Source organism: Perca flavescens, chromosome 7 (genome assembly GCF_004354835.1).
Source record: "Perca flavescens isolate YP-PL-M2 chromosome 7, PFLA_1.0, whole genome shotgun sequence".
In the NCBI taxonomy this organism is placed as follows: domain Eukaryota; kingdom Metazoa; phylum Chordata; class Actinopteri; order Perciformes; family Percidae; genus Perca; species Perca flavescens.
Genome location: NC_041337.1, coordinates 29,327,146 through 29,349,974, shown reverse-complemented (window position 1 = coordinate 29,349,974; position 22,829 = coordinate 29,327,146). Strand labels below are relative to the sequence as shown.

General features: G+C 42.5%; 1 protein-coding gene and 1 non-coding gene across 4 annotated transcripts in view; both read right to left on the bottom strand.

Annotated features, from left to right (window-relative positions):
- LOC114558410 (plexin-A1) overlaps positions 1-21,027 on the bottom strand; it is a 295,347-nt gene extending 274,320 nt beyond the window's left edge. For all 3 annotated transcript variants that reach the window (XM_028582404.1, XM_028582402.1, XM_028582403.1), the window contains exons 1-2: positions 20,960-21,027; positions 18,368-18,566 (exon numbers count right to left, since the gene is read on the bottom strand). The gene's annotated coding sequence lies outside the window, so the exon portion shown is untranslated. The remainder of the gene's footprint in view (positions 1-18,367; positions 18,567-20,959) is intronic.
- trnaa-ugc (transfer RNA alanine (anticodon UGC)) lies at positions 19,942-20,013 on the bottom strand. The gene has a single exon. It is a non-coding gene; the product is annotated as a tRNA-Ala (tRNA).
- Positions 21,028-22,829: the final 1,802 nt, after the last annotated feature.

Genomic DNA, 22,829 nt, shown 5'->3' with positions numbered 1-22,829 from the left:
TTAACTTCAAAGTAGGTTCAGGTACCTTTATTTTTACCTGTAGTTAAATTTTGCAGGGCAAAAAAAAAAAAAAAAACACAGACAACCTGCAATGGGACAATAAATAGCAATACAATGGGACAATATATAATACAGATAAAGAGATCCAGTGCTAATCAAGATGCTAAAAAATCTAATACCAATACAAACACTTAAAACTGACCACCGTGACATCTAAAAACCAGTGAATAAATAAATGACAAACAAAAAAATATCACTATCACTATCATTACTGTCAGATATCACACTAATATACTGTATGGGCGTGGAAGAAGCTACATTTCAGATCTACAATATCAGCAGAAGAAATAATAGACTACTACTTAGTAAGACAATATATCATTGTTTAACTCCAGAAAGGTGTGACACACCAAAACCTGCAACATCTGTCCAAAAAAATCCCTCCTGAAACAGTGAGAGACTGTGAAAAGAGAGAAAGCACTGTTCGTGTGATGCATACTAATTATGCCTGCGTGACTGTGTTTTTGTGTGTGTGAAAGAGGAAGAGAAAACTCCAAAGATTGTGAAAACAAGTTCCATTTACGGTGATAAAATCTGTTGATCTGGCTGTGCTGGCCCCTCTCAGTGTATCAGCCCCATTCATTTCCCTAAAGGACCGCTGGAGTGGGGTAACACTCCGCTCTCGCCTCACAGAGAGAGCCAGATGTTTGAACAGAGGCGATGTGCTCGTTGCGTTCCAGCAGCAAATCCCCTTCGCCGTGTCATTGTAGCTGACGTAGTCTTTCGCCAACAGGCAACACAATTCACGTAAACAAGACAAGTATGAAGTGAATGTAAAAAGATATAATCAACCCACAAACATCAAACACCCGGCTGCTCGGAAGCAATGGTGTTGATTTCTGATTGCTCTGCAGACTGAGATGCGTCTAAAACTAAATTTGTGCATGGAAAATGCATGCAGAAGAAGTTGACAGAAGGCATCACTGAATTAACATGCAAAGAGGGCAACCTAGGGCACAGGCTTGAATGGAAGTGTGTGTGTGTGTGTGTGTGTGTGTGTGTGTGTGTGTGTGTGTGTGTGTGCCTGCGTGCGTGCGTGCGTGCGTGCGAAGCCCATGCTCTGGCCCTGTAGCCTATTTTTTCTACCCTGCAAAATGTGGAAAAATGCGCTGTGACTCCAAGCGGGGAGCAAAGTGCCAGAAAACACAGAATCAGGACAAACGCATAAAAATCCATGGCTCCATTAGCCATGTTCAAGCTTAGCCTGGCACGGCTCGGTTTGGTTCACTTTGGCAGCGTGACACGGATTTCCGAACAACAGCTGCACACAAAACTAATTCCAAATCCCCTCTTCAGACTTCAACAAAGACCGATATGTAGATGTATGAGGGTGACATCACTGATTAAACCAGACCTGATTTGTAATAAAAAAGGAGCTATTGTCTGCATCTAAATCTACTTGAAGACCCAGTGTGGGAGACAAGTTTCTGGTGGGTCCCCTACATAATGGCAGACAAAATCGTTCATTATTGTATGCAGTAATGTCTCCTTTTGTACAATAATGTATATTATGCATACGACTGTCAATGACTCATTAGGACATCACCCAAACATCTTTTTGAAACAATGATTATAATCTAACATGTTGATGCCTTGATTTTGGTGCGCTAACACAGCTGCGACAGTTTACAGTGTAACAGTGTGAAGAGTGGATCTAATCATAGGGGATGGAATGTGACCTCTCACCCTTAGCCATGGCCCTCTACAGCCGCTGTAGCAGCCTTATCTGATTGGTCTGTCTAGCACAGTAATCATTTCCAGAACCCAAACCAGGCCGCCAAAACTGGAAGGACGGGGTGGGGGGGTGTGTGTGTGTGTGTGTGTGTGTGTGTGGGGGGGGGGAGCAAGAGTGGGCTGTTTGAAAGCATGAGTGCAAAATCCTGCAAGCTGCTCAAGTAGGAATCTCATCGAATAACTGAAAGAGAGAACAACTCAATGTAAATAGCTCAACTCTTACCATTCCATAATTCACAACAGCAGCTGGTGGAATTTAAAGGCTGATGCACAAATCACTTCAGAAAAAGGGCCTAAACAGAGCAGTTTATTCTAGGGTTATGCACCGTAAACAAACAGAAGGTCGGCGTTTCCTTGAGTGCATATCCTTTCTCATAAAACATTTGCAAAAGCCGATTGGTTTTATATTTTAAATTGTGCAATGGTTTGCTAGCTTGCAGTCTTCCTCTAGCCTGGAAATCCAGACCCAAATCCGAAAGATTAAGGTTCTGGCATTGAGGAATGAAAATGGCCCAACTCGAGGGGCGGCACCAAGCATGCATTTGAAAATCTCACTGCACTAAGACCAACAACAACAACAATACACGGGGTGACGTATCCAGAGCCCCATACGCTTAGCTACCAGCGGCGCGAACTGGTAGATTAAACTGTCGTCATCCGTTTAGCTCGCCTCTGGCCCGCCTATATCAGATACACCGATGTGATTGGTGCAGCTCGGCTACAAGTGCATAGTTAATGAGCATCATTACTCAATGCCAGAGTGACTCGCCGAGCAAATTCAAATTGTGCTCTCGCAAGAACTCTGGATTTCCAGGGTAGTCTTCCTCAGTCTTTGCGGGCACACTATTATGCTTCTCCACGTGTTAATGCCACCCAACTGACAATTAGTGGAACAGTGTGATGCGGCAGGAATGTGTATTGTATTGGCCACATGCGAACAAATTGGGAGTGCCACCAATAGTCAAAAACTCCACAGGGCGTCTTTAATTCATCCAAAGAATTTTGAAACTGTGCTGCAATGTTTTGTTCCTGATTGCAACAGTGAAGCGTTTTAAATGTTCTACCTCGGCAGCTAAGGCTTATGGGTATCATATTATTTAGAGCCATCTACCACACCAAACTGACAGGTAAAAAAAAACATGAATCAATTAGATGCACTTGAAACAATTAGAACTGACGGCAATAATGTCGACATATCATTACATCATCCAGGGGCCTCTGGTGTTTATTGACGACATTGAGGATGTAATTAAAAGAACATTTCAAATCGTTAAAATTAGAGGTGTTGAAATTAATCAAATAATCGATGCATTGAATCGTGGACATGGACGATACTGCATCGATAATCGTCAGGCTCATAAACGATTATTTCTGTTTACAATTTAATGTAGGCCTAACAACATTTCTGTTTACATATTCTGGTATGTTTTGCACATTCAGCCATGTGCTCAGTGCTGTAGTTTTATGTATCCAATTTATTTAGAGCGCTGCAGAATGTTTTGTTTTTGAAGCTTGAAAAGCTATGAATTAAATATCCTACAAGGCTTTAATAGAAAAATGTATTTGACGCATCGTGATATCGAATCGAAGCGAATCGCTGACCTGATAATCACAGTCGAATCGGGAAATCAGTGAAGATTCACACCTCTAGTTAAAATACTCTAGGAACCAGAGACTTACTTTACAACTTTCCTTTCCATGAAAAAGCAGCAAGCTTCATGCTAAATGTGGTTTTTATTTTGAAGCTCTGCAGTAACTGGATGACACAGAGGCTACCACTGGTTTCTTTTGTTTATAGTAATCATAACAAAGTATCACAGCTAAATTGATAATTGTATATAAAATGAAACCTTGTAGCTAGCCGCAAGAAAGCCTTAGACATGGGAAAATAACTTTCTTTTGTCAACAAGAAAACAAATTCTTCATCTGGAATAACAATCTCTGTGTTCCAGTCGGCGTCAGTGGGGCTGAACTCGTTCCAACACTAAAGAGTAGATATCCAAGTCTTGAATTTATGACAAGAGGGTCTATTTTCTCATGTAACATAACTTAACTTTCACAACGCCAGTGTATGAAGTTCTGAGCTTTGCACTGTATTCCTGCAGTACGTTACAACCAAAGTAGCCAGTTGAGTCACTCCTAAGACAGCACCAGCGAGCAGTAATTCCTCACTCTGTCTGTCTGGCCAGCTCTCCCACATGCACACAAACACCCTCTACTCTGAATTTCTCTCCATGCAACACTTTTTTCCCCCGGTTCCGAGCATTGGCATGCAGCGAAAAACCCATCAGTAATCCCGTGTTGCTCAGCTCTAGAACTGCCTGGCTACCCCATGGTAGTTATAGGTCACACACACACACACACACACACACACACACACACACACACACACACACACACACACACACACACACACACACACACACACACACACACACACACACACACATCAAAGACAAGTACATGCACACACATCCACAAGCTTGACAATGTGGTTCCTGTAGGTCATGCTAGCTGTGCGTCTTTCTCTTACACACACACACAAACACACAAAACGCACACACACACCAGCAGCAGCCCAAGTGGGTGACAGAGAAATGCCAGTCTTTATCGCGCCCTGCAGTTTAACCCCTTCTAATCCCTTCAGAGTGGCGGAGCTTTATGGTCAATTCACACTCTTTCATGCTTTATATTCTCTCTCAGTCTCTGTAGCCTCAAGAGGAGTAATCCCCACAGCAGCTGTGGCAAAACATCAGACACACGTGTGGAATAGACTCATCATACCCAGTGACATAAATATAACAAACACAAGACCACATTGATACTTAGTCAGACAATACTGGGTGGCTAACGTAAGAGGACTTGTGTTCCAAATCATACTACAGATTCTTTTTATTTTAAGATTATGGGAAGATATTTCAACTTCTTAAGCAAAAAGACATGATAAACGGTCAACGTTAGTAAAAATATTTTGTTTTGTTTGTAAATTAAAGTTTAATACAGTTTAGTTGCAATGACATTTACTGTAAAAAAGATTATTTTCCTACATTTATGAATTAATTATTTGGTCTGTAAAATGTGAAAGGAACCCGTGATAAGCAATTCTCCAGAGCCCAAAGTGACATTTTCTTCTTAAAACATTTGTTGGTTGCACTGGTGCGCCTAACTTTTTTTATTTAGGTGCACCAGCACAAAATTTAGGTGCACCCAAATTTTTCCTCGCATCGCCGTAACGCTGAATGGCGATACACGATATATAGCTCTGTATTTTTTTACAAAGTGGGGTAAATGTTCAGTTTTAAGTAGGGCTGTCAAAATTAACGCGTTAATTTTTGCGTTAATTTTTTAATATTTAACTTGTTAAAAAAAATTAACGCAGCTGTGTTTGTTTACTTCATGTGGCGGCTGAGAAACGTAATACGTCTACATAACAGCAGGCGGCGCTACTCTGTATTGTTGCCCAAGTAATGAAAACCGGCAGCTGATTGGACGAACGCGTCACATGGGTTTGTTTTCTCCGGAAATCCAAAGCCAGACTGTCATGGCGGCCGTTCAGAATACGATCTCATATTGTACTAAAATAGTTCACTGAAACATGATTCTGAAAACATTTTAAGCGAGAAATAGGCCTTGCAGTTGCTGAATCTGTCTTCATTTCAGCTCAACACAGGTCAGTTTAGAAGATTTTCGTCAGATTTTGAGAGACTAGTCACCTCATTGCGCTCGCCATTTCCGGGTGAGTCCCGACTGCCCTGCCGGCGACTGAACTCTCGGCTCGTTGGAGATGAACTGCGCCTCGCCTGTAAAGTAGACGAGAGCAGGCGACGGTGACAAAAATCTGCTCTCAAGTCAGACAGTTTCTAGTCGTTTCCAGCAGCCTTCAGCAGGACTAAATAAGCCAAATTGTTGCTGTTGTTGTTCTGAAAGATATTAAAACATTCTGAACTTAGCAGAATGTTTTTTTTCTTCATATTTGCAAAGTTAAGTGTTTTAGCATTTAAATAGCCATTATTATAAGCTTCAATCTCAATTTAAAAAAGCGATTAATTACAGCAAATTGTGCAATTAGTTAAATTTTTTTAATCGATTGACAGCCCTAGTTTTAAGTCAAAGCCACTTTTCACAAGCGCTTTTATTAAAACAGATTGTGATTAAAATAATATGCAAAGACAGAGTTTCCTTTACCAGTTTGAAAATATACAGCTGCAATACATGTAAATGAAATAGCCTAGGATAGCATATATATATATATATATATATATATATATATATATATATATATATATATATATATATATATATATATATATATATAAATAAGAGAAAGAGGATGTCAGGATCAGTTGGTAAATATAGAGGTTTGATTCCGACCTGTGGCCCTTTCCTACATGTCATTCCCCCCCTCTCTCTCCCCTTTAATGTCTTCAGCTTTCCTATCAAAATAAAGACCGAAATCTTTAGAAGAAAAAAAAAAAAGAACGACCTAAAGACCGAGGGAGTGAGATGGACTGAAGCAAACGCTACTCAGAGAGTGACGGCTGACTCATTAGCGGGGTTACACCCGTCTTGTGTAGGCTATGAAATGTCTGTATCGTCACTGCGCTGCATTTTTATGAACTATGATCCAGCAGGCTCCGTCTCAAACGCTATTACTCAACGAACTGAAGTTAGTTGCATTTAATAACTTATAATGTGTTTTTCGCCGTGGCAGCCGCAGTAACAGAGAGTTACCAGCGGAAACACTGGTACCAATACAGGTTTCCCTCTCATACTTACCAATATACAGCTGTGTTAATAACAATTAAAACTGTAGACAAATGTCGGGAGTTTGGACCAGCGGCGCTGTGTCTCTCCATGTTGCAGGTGAGCCGGCCGGTGTGTGAGTGAATGGGGGCGGGGCTGCGCGGAGGAGAGATCCAAACACAGGCACGGCTTTCCAGAAGGAACGGGTCATGTAACGCAACATTAAACCATATCCATATAAACGACATCGCTTCGTTAGTGGAGAGGCAGCGGATGCGAGAACGTTAGGTGCACCGGTGCGACCTAGGAAAAATCTTAGTCGCACCCTTACAAATTTTGGTCGCAAATTGGTCGCACTCTCATTGTATCATGTCAAACACACAGGTGCAGGTACGCATGAGCGGCCTTCATAATAAAGCTGTACAGAAGGTGCAGGTATGCATGAACTGACTTTCTAATACAGCTCTACATAAGAAGAAAAATGGAGTTGAATTCCCCCAGGAGCAAACAGGGAAGCCAGTCAACTACATCAGCACACAGTGGGAAAATGAAATGTTGTGTTCAACAGCCACATAACAGTTTCCTTGGTTTCACAAGAGGAAAGAATTTGAAACAGTGTGTGGAGAGGCAAAGCATCACACACACACACACACACACACACACACACACACACACACACACACACACACACACACACACACACACAAATGCTCAAAAACAAACCCCATAGCTACACACAAAAAGACGCTGACTTAAACACACACATAATATTTCACACAACCAATTTCACAAAACCACATACATTAAACCTCAAACCCTCCCACCGCACACACACAGGCACATGCTGCTACGAACACACACGTGCACGTGCGTGCACACACACACACACACACACACACACACACACACACACACACACACACACACACACACAGCGCAAAGAAGTGTATGCAGTGAATGGCTCCGTTTCTCTCATTAGGGAGAAGGAGCTGCCTGCAGCAAAGCCTCCTCTAGTCAGTCTGCTGAGATCTCTAAAACCAACAGCACTAGTCAGATAGAGAGGATTGGGGGGGGTGGGGTGGGGTGGGGGGGACAGAACAGATACAGAGACTGAATGGATGAGAACGTGGAATCATAAGGAGTATACAAAGGATGGTAGGAGCACAGTAGATGCAGAGTTTCTTCAAATTGATTGGTTTGACTTTCATCTGTAGCACACACCAGACACACAGAACAGCCAACAGTAGCCACGACACAGTATCTGGGGTAGAATTGATGCTTTTCTGGAGCATTAATGCATGTTGATGTGGCATGTGTCCCCTGCAATTAAAAAGAAATCTAGCCATTTATTTAAACTGGCCGGTTCTACAGGATCGTCTCAACATATTTCTTGACAAAATCAAGGCTGAGAAAAGTCAAAGTGTGACCAGTTTCACAAGCTTACAATGACAATGTTAACAGTAGAGATGCACCGATAGACCGGCCGGGGACCGGAATTGGCCGGTTTTCACGTGCTCGGCCATGACCGTCGACCGGCAGGTCACTCTGACATATGCCGATTTCATGCCGGTCAACGCTACAATTAACTGACAACATAAGTGATACGAGTTACAGTTCTCAAGGACGAAATAACAGTGCCTCTGCAAAATAGCCTTGGGAAGGAACTTTGGTTTGGGTGGAACATGTGCTTGTTCAAAAGTAGTTTTAGTCGTGCAACAGAAAACTCAGATTGGACAGTCTAGCTAGCTGTCTGGATTTACTCTGCAGAGATCTGAGGAGGCAGTTAACCATAGTCCTCATAAATCGACCGGAGTTTAGAATGCCAACACAAAGAAAGCGGAAGGAAAATGAGGGACATCCGGAGAATCTTCCGGCGGCACCGGAGCAATCCCCTAAATGAATAGACGTCAATATAGATTAGTTAGCATGCCAACATTTGCAGATTAGCACTAAACAGAAAGCACAGCTAAGCTGATGGGGAAGTCATTAGTTCGGCAGGTTACTTGGCCATAAATCCAACTCTAACTTGGAATGTCGACCTGATGATTGCGCTGGAGAAAAACTCAGGTGGTTACCAAAGGCAATTGGATTCATCCTGTGGCAAACGTGAACGTCCGTACAAAATTTCATGGCAACCCATCAAAACGTTGCGGAGATCAGGAACGTTCACTCAGGATCAAAGTGACAGACTGACCAACACAGTTAGACAAACCGCTAACGTGGCTAAAAAGCTGCAGTCAGTCAAAACCAAAGACCGATACCTAGACCGGTCTGATTGAAAACCCTTCGAGACAAATCTAAGACGATGCAGAAAACATCTTGAGACTGGACGACAGTACTGCACTGCCGGCAAAAGCTGTCCAACAACATTTAAAAAGTGAAATCCTTTATATACACAACAATGTTATTGCATGGGTTTACAAGTCAGATGCAATACATTGCAGCTTGTTTACTTCCCACTGCATGTATTTTGATGCCAGATGTTGCCAGTGTGTAGGCTTATACTGTAGAAAATAATGGGCGTGGGTGTTTTGATGCCAACATACACCACAGTGTCTGTTGACCTTAATTGTGTGAAATCAGATCAAATGTCAGCTGTACTCATAACGCTGGCCTGGCTGAATGGAATACTGGACAAAGGCAACTGTTGTTACATAGTGAAAGACATGAAAAAGACCTTAAATAACTACAACTTTTAAATATTTGAAAATCCTGAAGGACAAGGAAAAATTGAAAGTGAGGCAGAGAGAGAATAAAGAGGCGAGGAGAGGATAACACAAAATGATAGCACACAATACTGTAGCTGTGGAGAAAGAGAGAGAAATAGAGATAGGCATAAAAACAGGAAATAATAGACAGCCCCATTAGGAAGAGGTTACTGAGTAAATTCATCTCACTAGAAAAAAAGTGCTCCTGTTGTTGTGCCACTGCTGCTTCCACAAAACTCAACACTCTCTCTCCAATTTTGGTCCATTTGCAACCCCCTGCGTCTGTTAAAAGCTAAATTGCCTGTCTGCGTTGCCTTAAAATGGTTTCCCATGCATCACCACCTTATGAAGGTAGCGATCCGCGGGGCAATTTTAACGGCCAAGGAGATGCCTGAGCGCCGCCGCTTTCAAACAGGAAACCTCAAGGTGCCTCAAATAGATTTCAACAGGTTTTCGACCCTGTGGTTCACTTTGTTGTGGGGGATTGAGAAGCATTTACTATCAACACTACACCGTTTCTCGGTCTTATCAGCCACATCCTTCTTTCAGAAGATAGAACACAGGAGAATTGAAAGCTGGCAGAACTGCATACGAAGTCAAAAGGAAGAACAGAGGTAGATGGGCAGAACCTCGCTCTAGGAGGCTTGAACCAAGCGGAGAGAGTTCATTTTTCAACAACAACAACAACAACAAGTTCATATCTCACAACAAAGCAAAAGCCGCTGCCTTCAAGCAGGAGTCCGACGCCTTTGCACTGTACTTCTCCTTTCGCCGACAGTTCGGGGGCAAAAAGAATGTCACACACCTGAGATGTTGGACCTCTCCGCACCAGAAGCCCGATTCCCCAGAGAGACATTGGTGGTGCCGTTGCGCAGTTTGGTGCAAAGTCAATTAAACAATCAATCAATCAAAGCGATCAAATATTCACGTGCTTACGGAGACTGTGTAAGGATGCAAAAAAAATAAATAAAAAAAAACACCTGTTTGAGCAAAAACGCTGAACCTGGAAGCTACGCTTCTCGTGATGGGAGCAGAGAGACACTGATCCTATTTCTCAAACACACACACACGCACGCACACACACACTAACACAACCTCACAGACAACCCTCCCTCACACATACAGGTTTATGTTTGACTAAGCACTCAGCAAAATGAGATGAGCCTGTGTATGTGTGTGTGTGTGATGATTGGGGGAGTGTCATTGTATTCACCGACTCAGCACATTTTTGCCCTGACTGTCATTCCGGTCATTTCCCCGCAGTTCCCTCCCTCTCTCACAGCAGGCCAAGTGGGACCATCCTCCCAAAATGTTTAAAACACACGATCAATGGCGCTGTCAGTTTACCTCATACATTTCTTCAGCTGGCAAATTGTTTCGGTTGGCAGCTTGATGAAACACTCATACTGATGCGTTTTTTTTTTTTTTTTTTTTGTAATGGTCTGTCTCTTTTCTTTTTTTTTTGGTTGAAATTGATGGATATGAATATTGTCTGGACTCCCTGTGAGCTTTGTTTGGCACCACAGTGTGGGGAATGACTGAACTCTGGATTGTTATGGTTTTCCCAGCGGGTGAAATCAAACAGTTGAGTAAGCCCCAGTTTGGCATTGCACTGAAAGTGAAGTTACACTCTCTAAGATACTAAAAACACTATATTGTTTATACTGTAATAATAAAAAAATATTAAGCAATTTGTTTCTTTGAAAATTTCTGTCAAACAATAGGTCTTTTGACCAATAGTGAATTAAAAAAACATGAGATTTGAATAGTAGACCAACTATTTGCTAAATGTATTGTATGATACAAGGATACAATTCGTATTACAGGTAACCACAAGAGATGTCCCGAGCCAGTCCTGAGGAGTCTGTACTAAGCCAAAATCATTTGTGAGGAGAGTAGTCTCACATTGCCAGACCTTCCACCACGGCGCTGCAGAGGAGGGTCTGGCTACTCCACACAGCATTCCGGGATGGGAGGAAATGGGATGTTTATTGGCATTTCTTTAAACCAACCACAATTGGGCGGCGCTAATCGCCGGAGGGAGCAACGGTGCGTCTGCAAAACAGCCTCGGGGAGGAACTTGTACGTTCAAAGGTTGTTTTAGTCGTGCAACCAAAAACTCAGATTGGACACATAGTCTAGCTAGCTGTCTGGATTTACCCTGCAGAGATGTGAGGAGGCCGTTAGTCCTCATAAATCCACCGGAGTTTAAAATGCCAACACAAAGAAAGCGGAAGGTGACGGACATCTGGAGGAATTTTCCGTCGGCACCTGAACCATCCCGGAAGTGCAGTGTCGTCGATAAAGACTATGAGGGAAGAACCCCCACCCTCTACCTCTAGCATCCACCTGTAGGCTCTGAGGAAGTTACCATGGTCACCCCCTGCTGCACCGAGCTGGGTGCTTCTTTGTGGGGAGTGAAAAATCGCTGTACATATTCCACACGCAATCTATTTCATGTGAGTCAGCTAACTGAAATATCTTTATTGGGGTTTTTTTTCAAACTAATCTGAGCCAAACAATTCCATTGTAGTTCCAAAAGTCTGATTGTGTGCCATGTTGTCCACACTTGGAGATGTCCTAATTGAGAACACCTTACGGTGCTATAGTCAAAGACCTGCTGTACTAGGGTAAAACAACAAGATACTGTTTTAAGGAAAACCACGGAAGATTAACAGCAGACTGGTCTGGGCCTTGTCATCAAAACCAGCAACGTCCGTTTTCATCAAGTGAGTCACCCAAGTCACTCTGTCTCTATGGCTCCTTTTGCCTCTTTTGTTTTACCAACTTCCCTTTCTCTCCTCATTTCTTGAGCTCCTCTCAATCTTAAAATCACTTCCAGAAAGACCAGAATTTGAATTGCACAACCTTAGCCTCAGTCCCTCTGTGTATATGCATCCCCTCCCCCTTCTCGGAGTCCTCTCATCTGAGTCACAGTGTCAGGAATACCGCCTCTCTCTTTGCCTCGCTACTTCCAGCTCCCTTTTCTCCCTCTCTCATTTTCTTCCATCTCTCACTTTTTTAAATCCTCGCCTCAGTTGTTTTCTGCACAAGCTTATTCTCTTGATGTTCTGTTGCCTTCTCTTCTATTCATGTATTTCTCTCCCTTTCCTTACACCCCTCTCAATAGAGGATAGAGTGAATGTATCACTATGCAAGGTTCCCAAGTTTTACTAGCGTTTGTTAGATTGGATTACATGGTGGGTTAAAATATTAACAAAGGCATGATGTATGGCTAACATTAGAGGATGCCAAAAAACTAAAACCTTGCCCAATAGTTTGCGAAAGACCCTTCATTGTCTTGTGGATATTTCCTGATCCTATTGGTTTTAATTTACATTTTACTATTTGCAACTCTACAGTTGTTTACCTAAAGATTGCCCAAAAGTGGGAGGGGAAATGTAACATCCATCATTACCTTTTGACCTTCTCACCCCTCCAACATTCCAATTTCTTGAGCCTCTTTCGTTCCATCTATTCTCCGCCCTCCTTCGGTAAGCCTTACCAGCAAGCACAGATAGCAGAGCATACTCCATATTACCACTTTCACTCGCCTCCACAGGCCTCAGTTATCCCTCCTCTCTCCACTTTGGTGCTCAAAAATCCTCCAATATTCTCTTTTTTTCACCCCCACTCTCTCTCACTCTTCAAGGTGTCCAGGTCAAGTACGACATTTTTATAGTTGTGCATCTTAAAACAGGCTGCGACGCAAAAGTGGTTTCCATCCCGACCACCCAGATTCTCTCTTTTTGCTCAAATTTCTGTTGTTAGCCATAGAAAGTGGTCAATTCAAACTACTTCATGAACACCACTGAGCGATGAGCAAGGGCTCCACATTGAGGAAGCCGGACACTTCAGTTTTAGATCTTCGACTTCTCTTGTTCCTTCGGTGTCATTTGGTGCAAAGCAACAGCCATCAGCTTGCTTGTTAAAGAGAAGCCTGCAGTGTGCAGTTTGTGTAAATTCTGACTTCCAAACATGCAAATAGTTTCTCTCTCTCTCTCTCTCTCTCTCTCTCTCTGAGACTGCAAAGGAGCGTACTTTAACACAGAAGCTTCACCCTCAAAGTGCTTTACATGGGCTCGCCTGGGGGGAGAAATCCAGAGGAAGAAGACAAACATATTCATCTCAGAAACCCATTCAGTGTAGTTTTAGATTGTAGTTTTAAATGTAAGAGTTGTCAACAGAGATGAACAGCTGGCATTGTTCTTTAAACAGAGGGCGTGATGCCTAGTAGTCCTTGCTGTATCGCCTTATCCTTCCCCATGTCCACCTTTGCATTTCCCTCCTGCTCTGCTCCTCCCCACGGCCTGGGGGAAAGTCGAACCACCACTACAGATAACGGAAGACAGATCTTCTGCATCTGAAAGCCATGTACGGAAAAAACAAGAGCCGAGCTCTCTAACTTTGACCTTGGCCCAGCACTAAATATATACAAGGAGAGAAGGAGGGTGAAGGGAGGATGTCCGAGTGTGTGTGTGTGTGTGTCTGTGCGTCTGAGAAATATGGGAACATCAGAATAAGAAGCACAGGAAACACAAGTTCAGTAATGCAGGTTTGTTCGGCAACAGACAGACAGACAGACAGAGACGCGCACACACACACACACACACACATTTTGCAGCCTCAACTGTTCACACAGCACAGAACATAAGGCAGAAATTGGCCATTTGGGACAACAAACAAAAGCTGCAGCAGCAGAAGAAAATGGGCTGGTGAAATTCTTTTAATTGCTGACAAAACAACGGAATTATCCTTGCTCACACTAGGATAGGAAAAAACTGCCCCACACACCCACAAGCCGTTGGTCTCGCTTGAAAACAGCGAACGCGGATGCTAACGGCAATTAAAAAGCTCCTCGCAAGTCCTATTTTGAATTGGGAAAGCGAGTGTTTGCAATCATGCTACCTACGTCTGGCGGTAACCTGTCACATCTGCGCGAGGTTGGAGCATCTCTTCCCCTTACAAGAGAAACTATTTCAATCTGCCTGCCCCGTTTGATCTGCCTTGGCCTTTTACTGCATCAAAAAGGTGCCGGGAACTTAAAAGCTCCATCGCTTCATCTCTCTCTCTCCACCTCACTCTCTCTTTTGCTCTCATCCTCTTTTCCTCAACCCTTTTCCTCTGTCTATTCTGTTCAGACATAAATTGGAAGTTGTAAACACTCCGTCACTGGCTCATCGGAAAAAGAGGCAAAAAAAAAATAATACACTGCTGTAGTATCGCCAATACTCATATTGGAGTCAATAGAAAAAAAAAAAAAAAAAAAAAAAAAGGCTGTTAAATGCAGACCACGTGAGGTGAAGCAGCTCCATATCAATTAGTTACATTATTCCTCTAATTTGAAGTGCTTCTCCATCACGTCCACTTTCCGTCCTGTCAGGGTTCGTCTCATTCACAAATTCTTACTTCATCCAATCATCTTTCTGCCCACGTTTCTTCAGCCAATTGGCTGCTGGATGCTACTTTTTAAATCTCATTGTGACATTCAGACGTCCGTCATCACCACTATCTTCAGATCAGGCAGACGCACCTACTGGCTTTCCTCCTCCGCCATCGCCAGCATCTATACTTGGAGGGAGTGCCATCCTATCGCTTATCTTCCTGAGCCTATATTTAACAAGGATTTCATTTTTAAACAAACTGTTGCTTTTCTAATAAATATTGGTAGTATTTTAAGATGATCTCTCCTTTTTGAAATGACTGACAGAGACTGATATAGCCAGCACAGGGAGGGAAAAGACTATCAACACATCATGCCTTTTGGCAATAATCGAGTATGTAACCTTGTAGGAAGGTTTCACTGATACACCTTCATATAACATCTGTCATATTTTCAACGGAGGAAGTCTCTCACTCTGTTATTTGATCTTCATGCCGCTCTGAGCTAATCAGATAAATTGCCTTTCCAAAAGCAGTTACAACAACTGGTGTATGTGGGATTCAAACTGGTATTTTGCCATGTAATATCAGCTTACTTGGCAGTCTATAGTCATCAAGCGGCTCAATAGGCGAGAGCGTGGTTCCAACGCTGCTGGGTCGGTGCTTCAGCTCCCGCTTGGGCCGCCAATACAGCATTTAAATGTAGACTCTAAAGGCATTATGAATAAAATCAAATAAACTTAGCAAAAATGTATTCCGTCCATCCTATGGACATTTTAGAATGACACATCCTTCCTCTGGGTGCGGAATGAGTTAAAACCGCTTTCTCACTCTGGTTTATTGTCATGCTATTGCCATCTCTCCTGCTCTCCGGTTTATTTATGACAGACACTTAAGGTATGAAGCGGCTCGGCGAAGACTGACCGCAGGGTGCATCGCCGATCTGTAGATCTCCGCTCAGCCGGGGTCTAAGCCACTGAGGTTTGAGAGCACTGACACAATACCCAACTGAACCCACAGCCACTCACACTCCCTGTGGTGGTTGGTGTGTGTCCCCCCCAAGCACAACAGCTTTCCCCCTAGGTGAGCCCACAAAGTCCGTTCTCATTTATAATGTGGCTCATAAAGCTCAATGTCAAGAAAGCTCCAGAAGGATGAGACTTCAGTCAACAGTAAACAAAGTCACATCCATGAACACAGAATGAAGCTGTTCACCTAAATAGCCCTTTATAAAAAAAAACATTATATTATATTCCTCAATTAATCTTAAAAGGAAACTACAGCTTCAATAATGACTGCAAAGCTTTGGAATATTATGGATATATCACTGATTAAACCCCAGAGAAATCACATCAAATTGCCATAAAACGTCAATGTACCTACTGTAGCTACAGGCACTGTACGGTATGATACCACTAGGGCTGGACAATATATCAATATTATATTGATATCGTGATAGGAGACTAGATATTGTCTTAGATTTTGGATATCGTAATATTGTGCTATGACATAAGTGTTGTCTTTTACTGGTTTTAAAGGCTGCATTACAGTAAAGTGATGGACTTTTCTGAACTTGCCAGACTGTTCAAGCTCTTCTATTATTTGCCTTTTCCCCACTTAGACATTATATCCACATTACAGATGATTATTTATCTAAAATCTAAGTGTGAAGATATTATGTTAAAGCACCAATTGTTAACCCTACAATATCGCCGCAATATCAATATCATGATGTCTGATTTTCCCCCTATCGCCCAGCCCGAGATACCACATCCATTATCATTAATGAGTACCACAAACACACATATCACTTCTTACATATAACAAACATAAGTGTAGTCTTGGCCATTGGAGATTTTTTTTTTTTTTTTTTATAAACAGTAAGAAAGTCTGATATGGTTACTTTAAATATGCGATTGAACACCACCGTCACTAGTATCATCTTAGAACTTCCTTTAAATGTTGCTGAACACTGGTTCCAGTGGCCCACAGAATGTCAGCAATACATAGAAAGGTGGATGCATAGAGAGCGTGAAGAAAGGATGATCTCCTCCGAGAACAAATTAATAATAAAAGACTCCCAAGAATAAACTAGGTAATTAGGTTACAGGCAGCTCAGAGCACATGCAGCACCGCTGTCGTCGGAGTCGGATTCTGACTCATTTCGGGCTCAAACCTCTAAATACACTGGGATCGCGGGAGTAACGGGAACTAATATGTTCCACAGTCATTATGTCACGATAACCATGCATGCAGTCACATTAAATGTCACGCCTCAGCCCCAAAGTGGAGGTGATGTTCAGGGTTCAGCCTTATCAACGCGTCCCAGCACAGGCACATCATGACACACACACACACACACAAACTTGAGAGAGGGGAGAAGTCTTTCTTCTGCAAACATCTCTTTGCATCTCCTCCATAGCTCTCTCTCCGTCACACACACACACACACACACCCTGGAGAAAGATATGAAGGGACAGAAAAGAAGATGACAGGAGATTCAGAACATGCAAAGAGAAGACTCCTCTCTCTTTCCCCTCTCTCACACACACACACACACACACACACACACACACACACACACACACACACACACACACACAGCAACCTTAAGAGATTTTCTTCTATGTGCTTTGGCAGCCAAACCGGTGGCTTGGCGCCCGTAGTCTCTCTAAACCAGCCCGTCTGCCTCACCTACGCATTTCAAGTCAAAAATTCATAAGGTGACACAAAACTGTCAGAGCATGTTGATGCGACTCCAAAATGATGAAGCTCTGTGTGTGTGTGCCCCTCACCCACCCACACATTAACACACACACACACACACACACACACACACACACACACACACAGGTCAAACAATATACACACTTACACACACACACACACATTTACATTTTGCATCTAAAGAAGCGCAAATTGGCACACAGCTGCATGCGCGCGCACGCACACGCACATGCACACACACACACACGCGCGCTCTCACTGCACAAGACTCCATACATGCACTGATATATGCGCACATACAGCACACAGTGAACGCAAAGATTGTTTTCAAGTTCAATTCGTGTCTTACGCGCGCGCAATGATGCTCATATTCATACTGGGTGCAATCCCATTTTTTTTAAGCAAAGAATCATCACAATAAACCACAACAGCTCCAAATCCCAAACTGGCATCACTTTACCATCGCGACAACATTCCGATCTGACATGTACCATACATTTGAGCTCAGGCATGTGGGAGATAAAACACCCCCGTGGAGCTCATACACTAACAGCCTGTTCATACTGCACTCTGCATCCAAAATCCGCAGTTCCTTGCCGGTGAAGTAAGGCAATCCTTCACCTTTAACAACTTGACCGATTCCAAGAAGAAGAAGAAGAAGAAGAAGAAGAAAGAAAACGTTCAGTCATTTCGGAGATGGTTCATCCGCAACCTCCTAGTGCGTCAGGCTGCTTTTCCCCGGGTGCGCAAAACAAGCCATGCGATGTTTTGAAGCGCAACAAAATTAATCTAGAAAAGATGGATTTCTCCCGCAGCCAAGATGCTCCATGTGTGCTCATGACGTTAGAGATTGGCGGAGGGTATACAGGAAGGCAAGGAGAGGGAAGGGGTAGAGTTGGAGAAGGAGAGGAATGTCATCAACATTTCGGATGTAGGGGGGAAAAAATAAAAATAAAGCTCCAAGACGAGAAGAGAGATGATTAACAACCACAAAAAAGTTTGGCTGTACTTACTGATCAAACCGCCCTTCGCGTTTGTCCTGCTTGGCATGTTTTTTAAGATGTCAGAGTTGCAGCAGAAGACATTTCCATTCCCGGCGGGCTTGTCAGACAGCAGCAGCAGCACCGGTTCCGAAGCTCAGCTTTGCAGTTCCGTGCGCACAGGAGAGCAGCGCTCAGCATGAATGAGAGGAGAGCTGCGGTTAGACATCCCCTGGTAGAGTGGGGGGGGGGGGGGGAAGAGAGAGAGAGAGAGAGAGAGAGAGAGAGAGAGAGAGAGAGAGAGAGAGAGAGAGAGAGAGAATTAGAGAGTTAGTGACGTGAGTGCGCCCCCTGGCTGCGTAAGTGCGTAACAGCGGATCACCAGACGCACCGCTCCAGGGTGCGCATAGGTGGCAGCATCGGACCCGATACAGGCTGCGGTACCGTGTCTTCTCATGCTCCCTGTAAGTGTTGAGGCTCGTAAATGACATGATAAAGGTTGTTTTACTGGAATCATCCCTCTGATAAAAGGCTGCTTCTATTCAGCTTGAATTGAATTAAGACTGTCATCTTAATTACTCGGCATGCTGTCTCACCGCTGTGTGTGTGTGTGTGTGTGTGTGTGTGTGTGTGTGTGTGTGTGTGTGTGTGTGTGTGTGTGTCCTTTCATGTTTGTTTCATGTCAGTTATTGCTTGTGTGTATATCTGTGTTTCTGCAGTGTGACTTCATGTCTTTACTTCAGTTTGATGTGCGCATTTATGTGTGCATCTATTCAATAACGTTCACTGCTTAAAAGGTCAGCTCCCTTGAAACTTGACAAATCATCTCTATCGGCAGTGGGTGGCCTTGTCAGGAACTTAACCAAAGACCACAGGCTGCCTGGGCTAATTTAGAGTCAGCTCCCCACTACGAAACAGAAACTTTTTTTTCCAGATAAAAGCATTGCCGTTCCTATTAAAACGTTTTTAGTGCTACCAACCCATACTGGGAAATAAGACAGTCCAGTCAATTTTGTGTGGGCCGCCTAGATCAACCCACTCCATGGCTTGAGAGCTACTGGTACTGACAGACAGCTACCTTTGCAAAAGTGCGCCATATTTTTCTTGCAAGCCAATCCGAGCATACTGGGCTTTCCAGGAGGGGAAAAATAACATTAAAGCATGTAAATACAGTGGCTTGCATAAGTTAGCACACCCATGCTAAAGTTGACTAAAAATAGGAATAAAAAAAAAAAAAAGTAAGTAGACAGCCCTATGTTAAATTCCCATAGAGGCAGAAAGATTTTTATTTTTAAAAGGCCAGTTATTTCATGGATCCAGGATACTATGCATCCTGATAAAGTTACCTTTGGAATCAAAATAGCCCCCCCCACATCATCACATACCCTAGAAACCCAAAGTAGGAATGAAACTGAAAAAAAATGAGCACGATGTGTGTCTTTAAATAATTTCACTGCCTCATTTAACAATTATCCAATGGTTGTGCTCCTTGTGATTTATCTCAATCCGTGTGACTGTTTAATAGGAGACATTGTAAGGGACTGCGAGGGAAGATGGATAAATTGACTTTATTATTCCCGAAGTGCTAAATTACTGAAAAGTTCCGCTGGAGATGCCGGGGATTGAACCCGGGGCCTCATACATGCAAAGCATGCGCTCTACCACTGAGCTACATCCCCTTCCACGGAGATTATGGAGTCACTATTACTAAGAGAGTTGACTGAACATATAAGGGCTAATCAGTACATTTTTGATATAGGCTACACTAAACTTCAAACAGAAACTAATGTAGCCTAACTGCCAACAATACTGAATGTATGAGTATGATGTAGCTAGGCTGTTCGCTGTGTCAGTTGTCAGTACATTAACGTTAAGTTACACGCCCAGCACCGAAAAGCAGCTAGCAATTAGCAACATAGTGGAGCATTTAGTTCAGGGGTCACCAACCTTTTTGAAACTGAGAGCTACTTTATGGGTATTGAGTCATACGAAGGGCTACCAGTTTGATACACTCTTATGAAATAACAAATTTGCTCAGTTTGCCTTTAGTTATATATGATTATTAATGATTAATGATACTCATTTATGTGAAGACATTGGTCATGTTAATGATTTCTCACAATAATTATCAACAATGACTTAACAAGGTGGGTAACCGATAATATCAATATTCAATTTTCATTTTTAGAACAGGCCTGAGGGCTACTCATGTGGTCCTTGGGGGCTACCTGGTGCCCGTGGGCACCGCGTTGGTGACCCCTGATTTAGTTGCTAGGTGGCAAATATTCTCAGGAGTTGGTGGAGAGCAAAGCAGAGCAAAAGGAGAGTGAATATTAGTTATATAATCGGCAAGTGTCCATAAACACGACTCCTATGAATGCATGAAAGTTGCTCCGTGTCAACTGGATGTGTAAGTAGGCATCTGTTTGCTAACGTTAACACATTAGCTAGCTAGCCATACACAATTTATTAACTTCACTTCATTAAATCATTGTTATTGATTTCCCAGGCCCTTAGTAGCCAGAAATCATACTGATTTTGCATGTTTTTTTGTTTTACTAGGCCTAAACTACAAATCACATAGCCTAGACCTTACATTATTAAAGACTTATCAAAAAAATATACCTTTTTTAGGAAGATTTAGGCTACCACAATCCAGGCAGCCGTGATAATGTGGCTGCAAGAAGAGGCTGTTGAGACGCATTCAAGGAAACTCCGTCATCTGAGACTTGGATTTATAACATTCTCAGATATTTTTTGGCAGCTAATATGCCTTTTTTTTTTTTTTTTTTTTTAAAAAGGATGACATTTTAACATGTCACAGTAGGAAAAGCACAGGTGCAAATAATCAACTACATGATGGCTGAATTCCATTTAGCTGATTTGGTTCCAGGGTCCTGGTATTTCACATGCTGGCTCACTGTTGCACTGTCATGGTTTAGTGTGACACTTAGATTGAACATAGCCATTGTTTGTTTGTTTTTTTGGGGGGGCGCATTTTAGGCCTTTAATTCCACAGAACAGATGAAGACATGAAAGGGGAGAGAGAAAGGAATGACATGCAGCAAAGGGCCACACGTCAGAGTCAAACCTGCGGCCGCTGCGTTGAGGAGTAAACCTCTATATATGTGCGCCTGCTCTACCAACTGGGCTAACCCGGCCACAGAACATAGCCATTGTTAATGTTATAAGTAACACCTATGCTTTTCCTACTATGACGAGTTAAAGTATTTGTTGTGAAAAAGGCCTATTGTCAGATGCCAGACCATCCCTAATTGCATCATTGAAGAATTTTTTGAAAATATGTCTCTTGCCTGCAAATGTGATAATGTTAATAATGAAACTTTAACACTATATAAAACACAATTATCCCATCATTACTTCCCCTGTAACCCATGGATGTATTAAGAGAACGGCTGTAACCCTATAAGTAGAGGGAAAGAGGGAATTGGGGAGAAGAGAGGAAGGTGAATTTGTATCACATGGGTGGATGCATTGTTGGTGTTGGTTTAAGCTCCGTCATTTTCGTTCATCTGCAAAATAGAAATGTAGTTTTTCTTCATCCTGGTTTCCTGCTATGACCTTTGAAGTCCCCTTGTGCATATTAAATGTTGATATTCCTGCTCATATTAGTGATGACTAGGGAGTTTTCATATAGGGCGATGGGGAGTCAGGTTCCTCCTGTCCACACTGAGGCAGAGGATGTGGTTAACCAGATGATACTCTGCTGCTCAGATTACTGTACGTGTGCATGCCTATGTGCATGTGTGCGCGTGTGTGTATATGTATGTATATATGTGTGTATGTATGTATGGGCTATATATAAGAATTGTGAATAAGATAAATATGTGTTAAATGAAATAATAATAATTTACTGAATTATGGAAAAGGGGTAGGATTAAATAAGTGTATACTTCTTCCTACTCCTTTTCAGACATGTCTATGTTGGGTTTTATTTGTGTGAGGTTTTGTTTGGTTTATTTTTGATATGTCTGAAATAAATTTCTTCATTCATTCATTCATTCAGTACCTTTACCTGTGAAAAATCTGTAACTGTCCTTGAAAAACAACAGGGTATTATGAAGTTGTACCAATAAATGGCAAAGCAGCTCCTTACAAACAGTGATTTTTTCTGTTGGTGTGGTGCTGGGAAGGTAGTGTACAGTGGCTTTATCAACGCTCAGATGAGGGCTATTAGCTCAAAACAATGAGCTGAAAGACGCTAAAACGCTCCGTAGAGCTGAGAGCAACTGCAGAGCTAGGTGATAAATCTCTGGGGGGTTCTTCACTACGAGCACCATCTTTCACATTCCACAGTCATTTCATCAATTGTCAATATAAAGGTACAGATTACTCAAACGTCAATGTCTAGTTCGCCACGTTAACATGAAAAGGTCATGTTGCTGATGTGAAAAATCTACTTAATTCTCACAATCACTATTTTTTTGCCTTCTCTTCTGAAATTTGAGTGTCTCTCTTTTCTATGTAATATTCA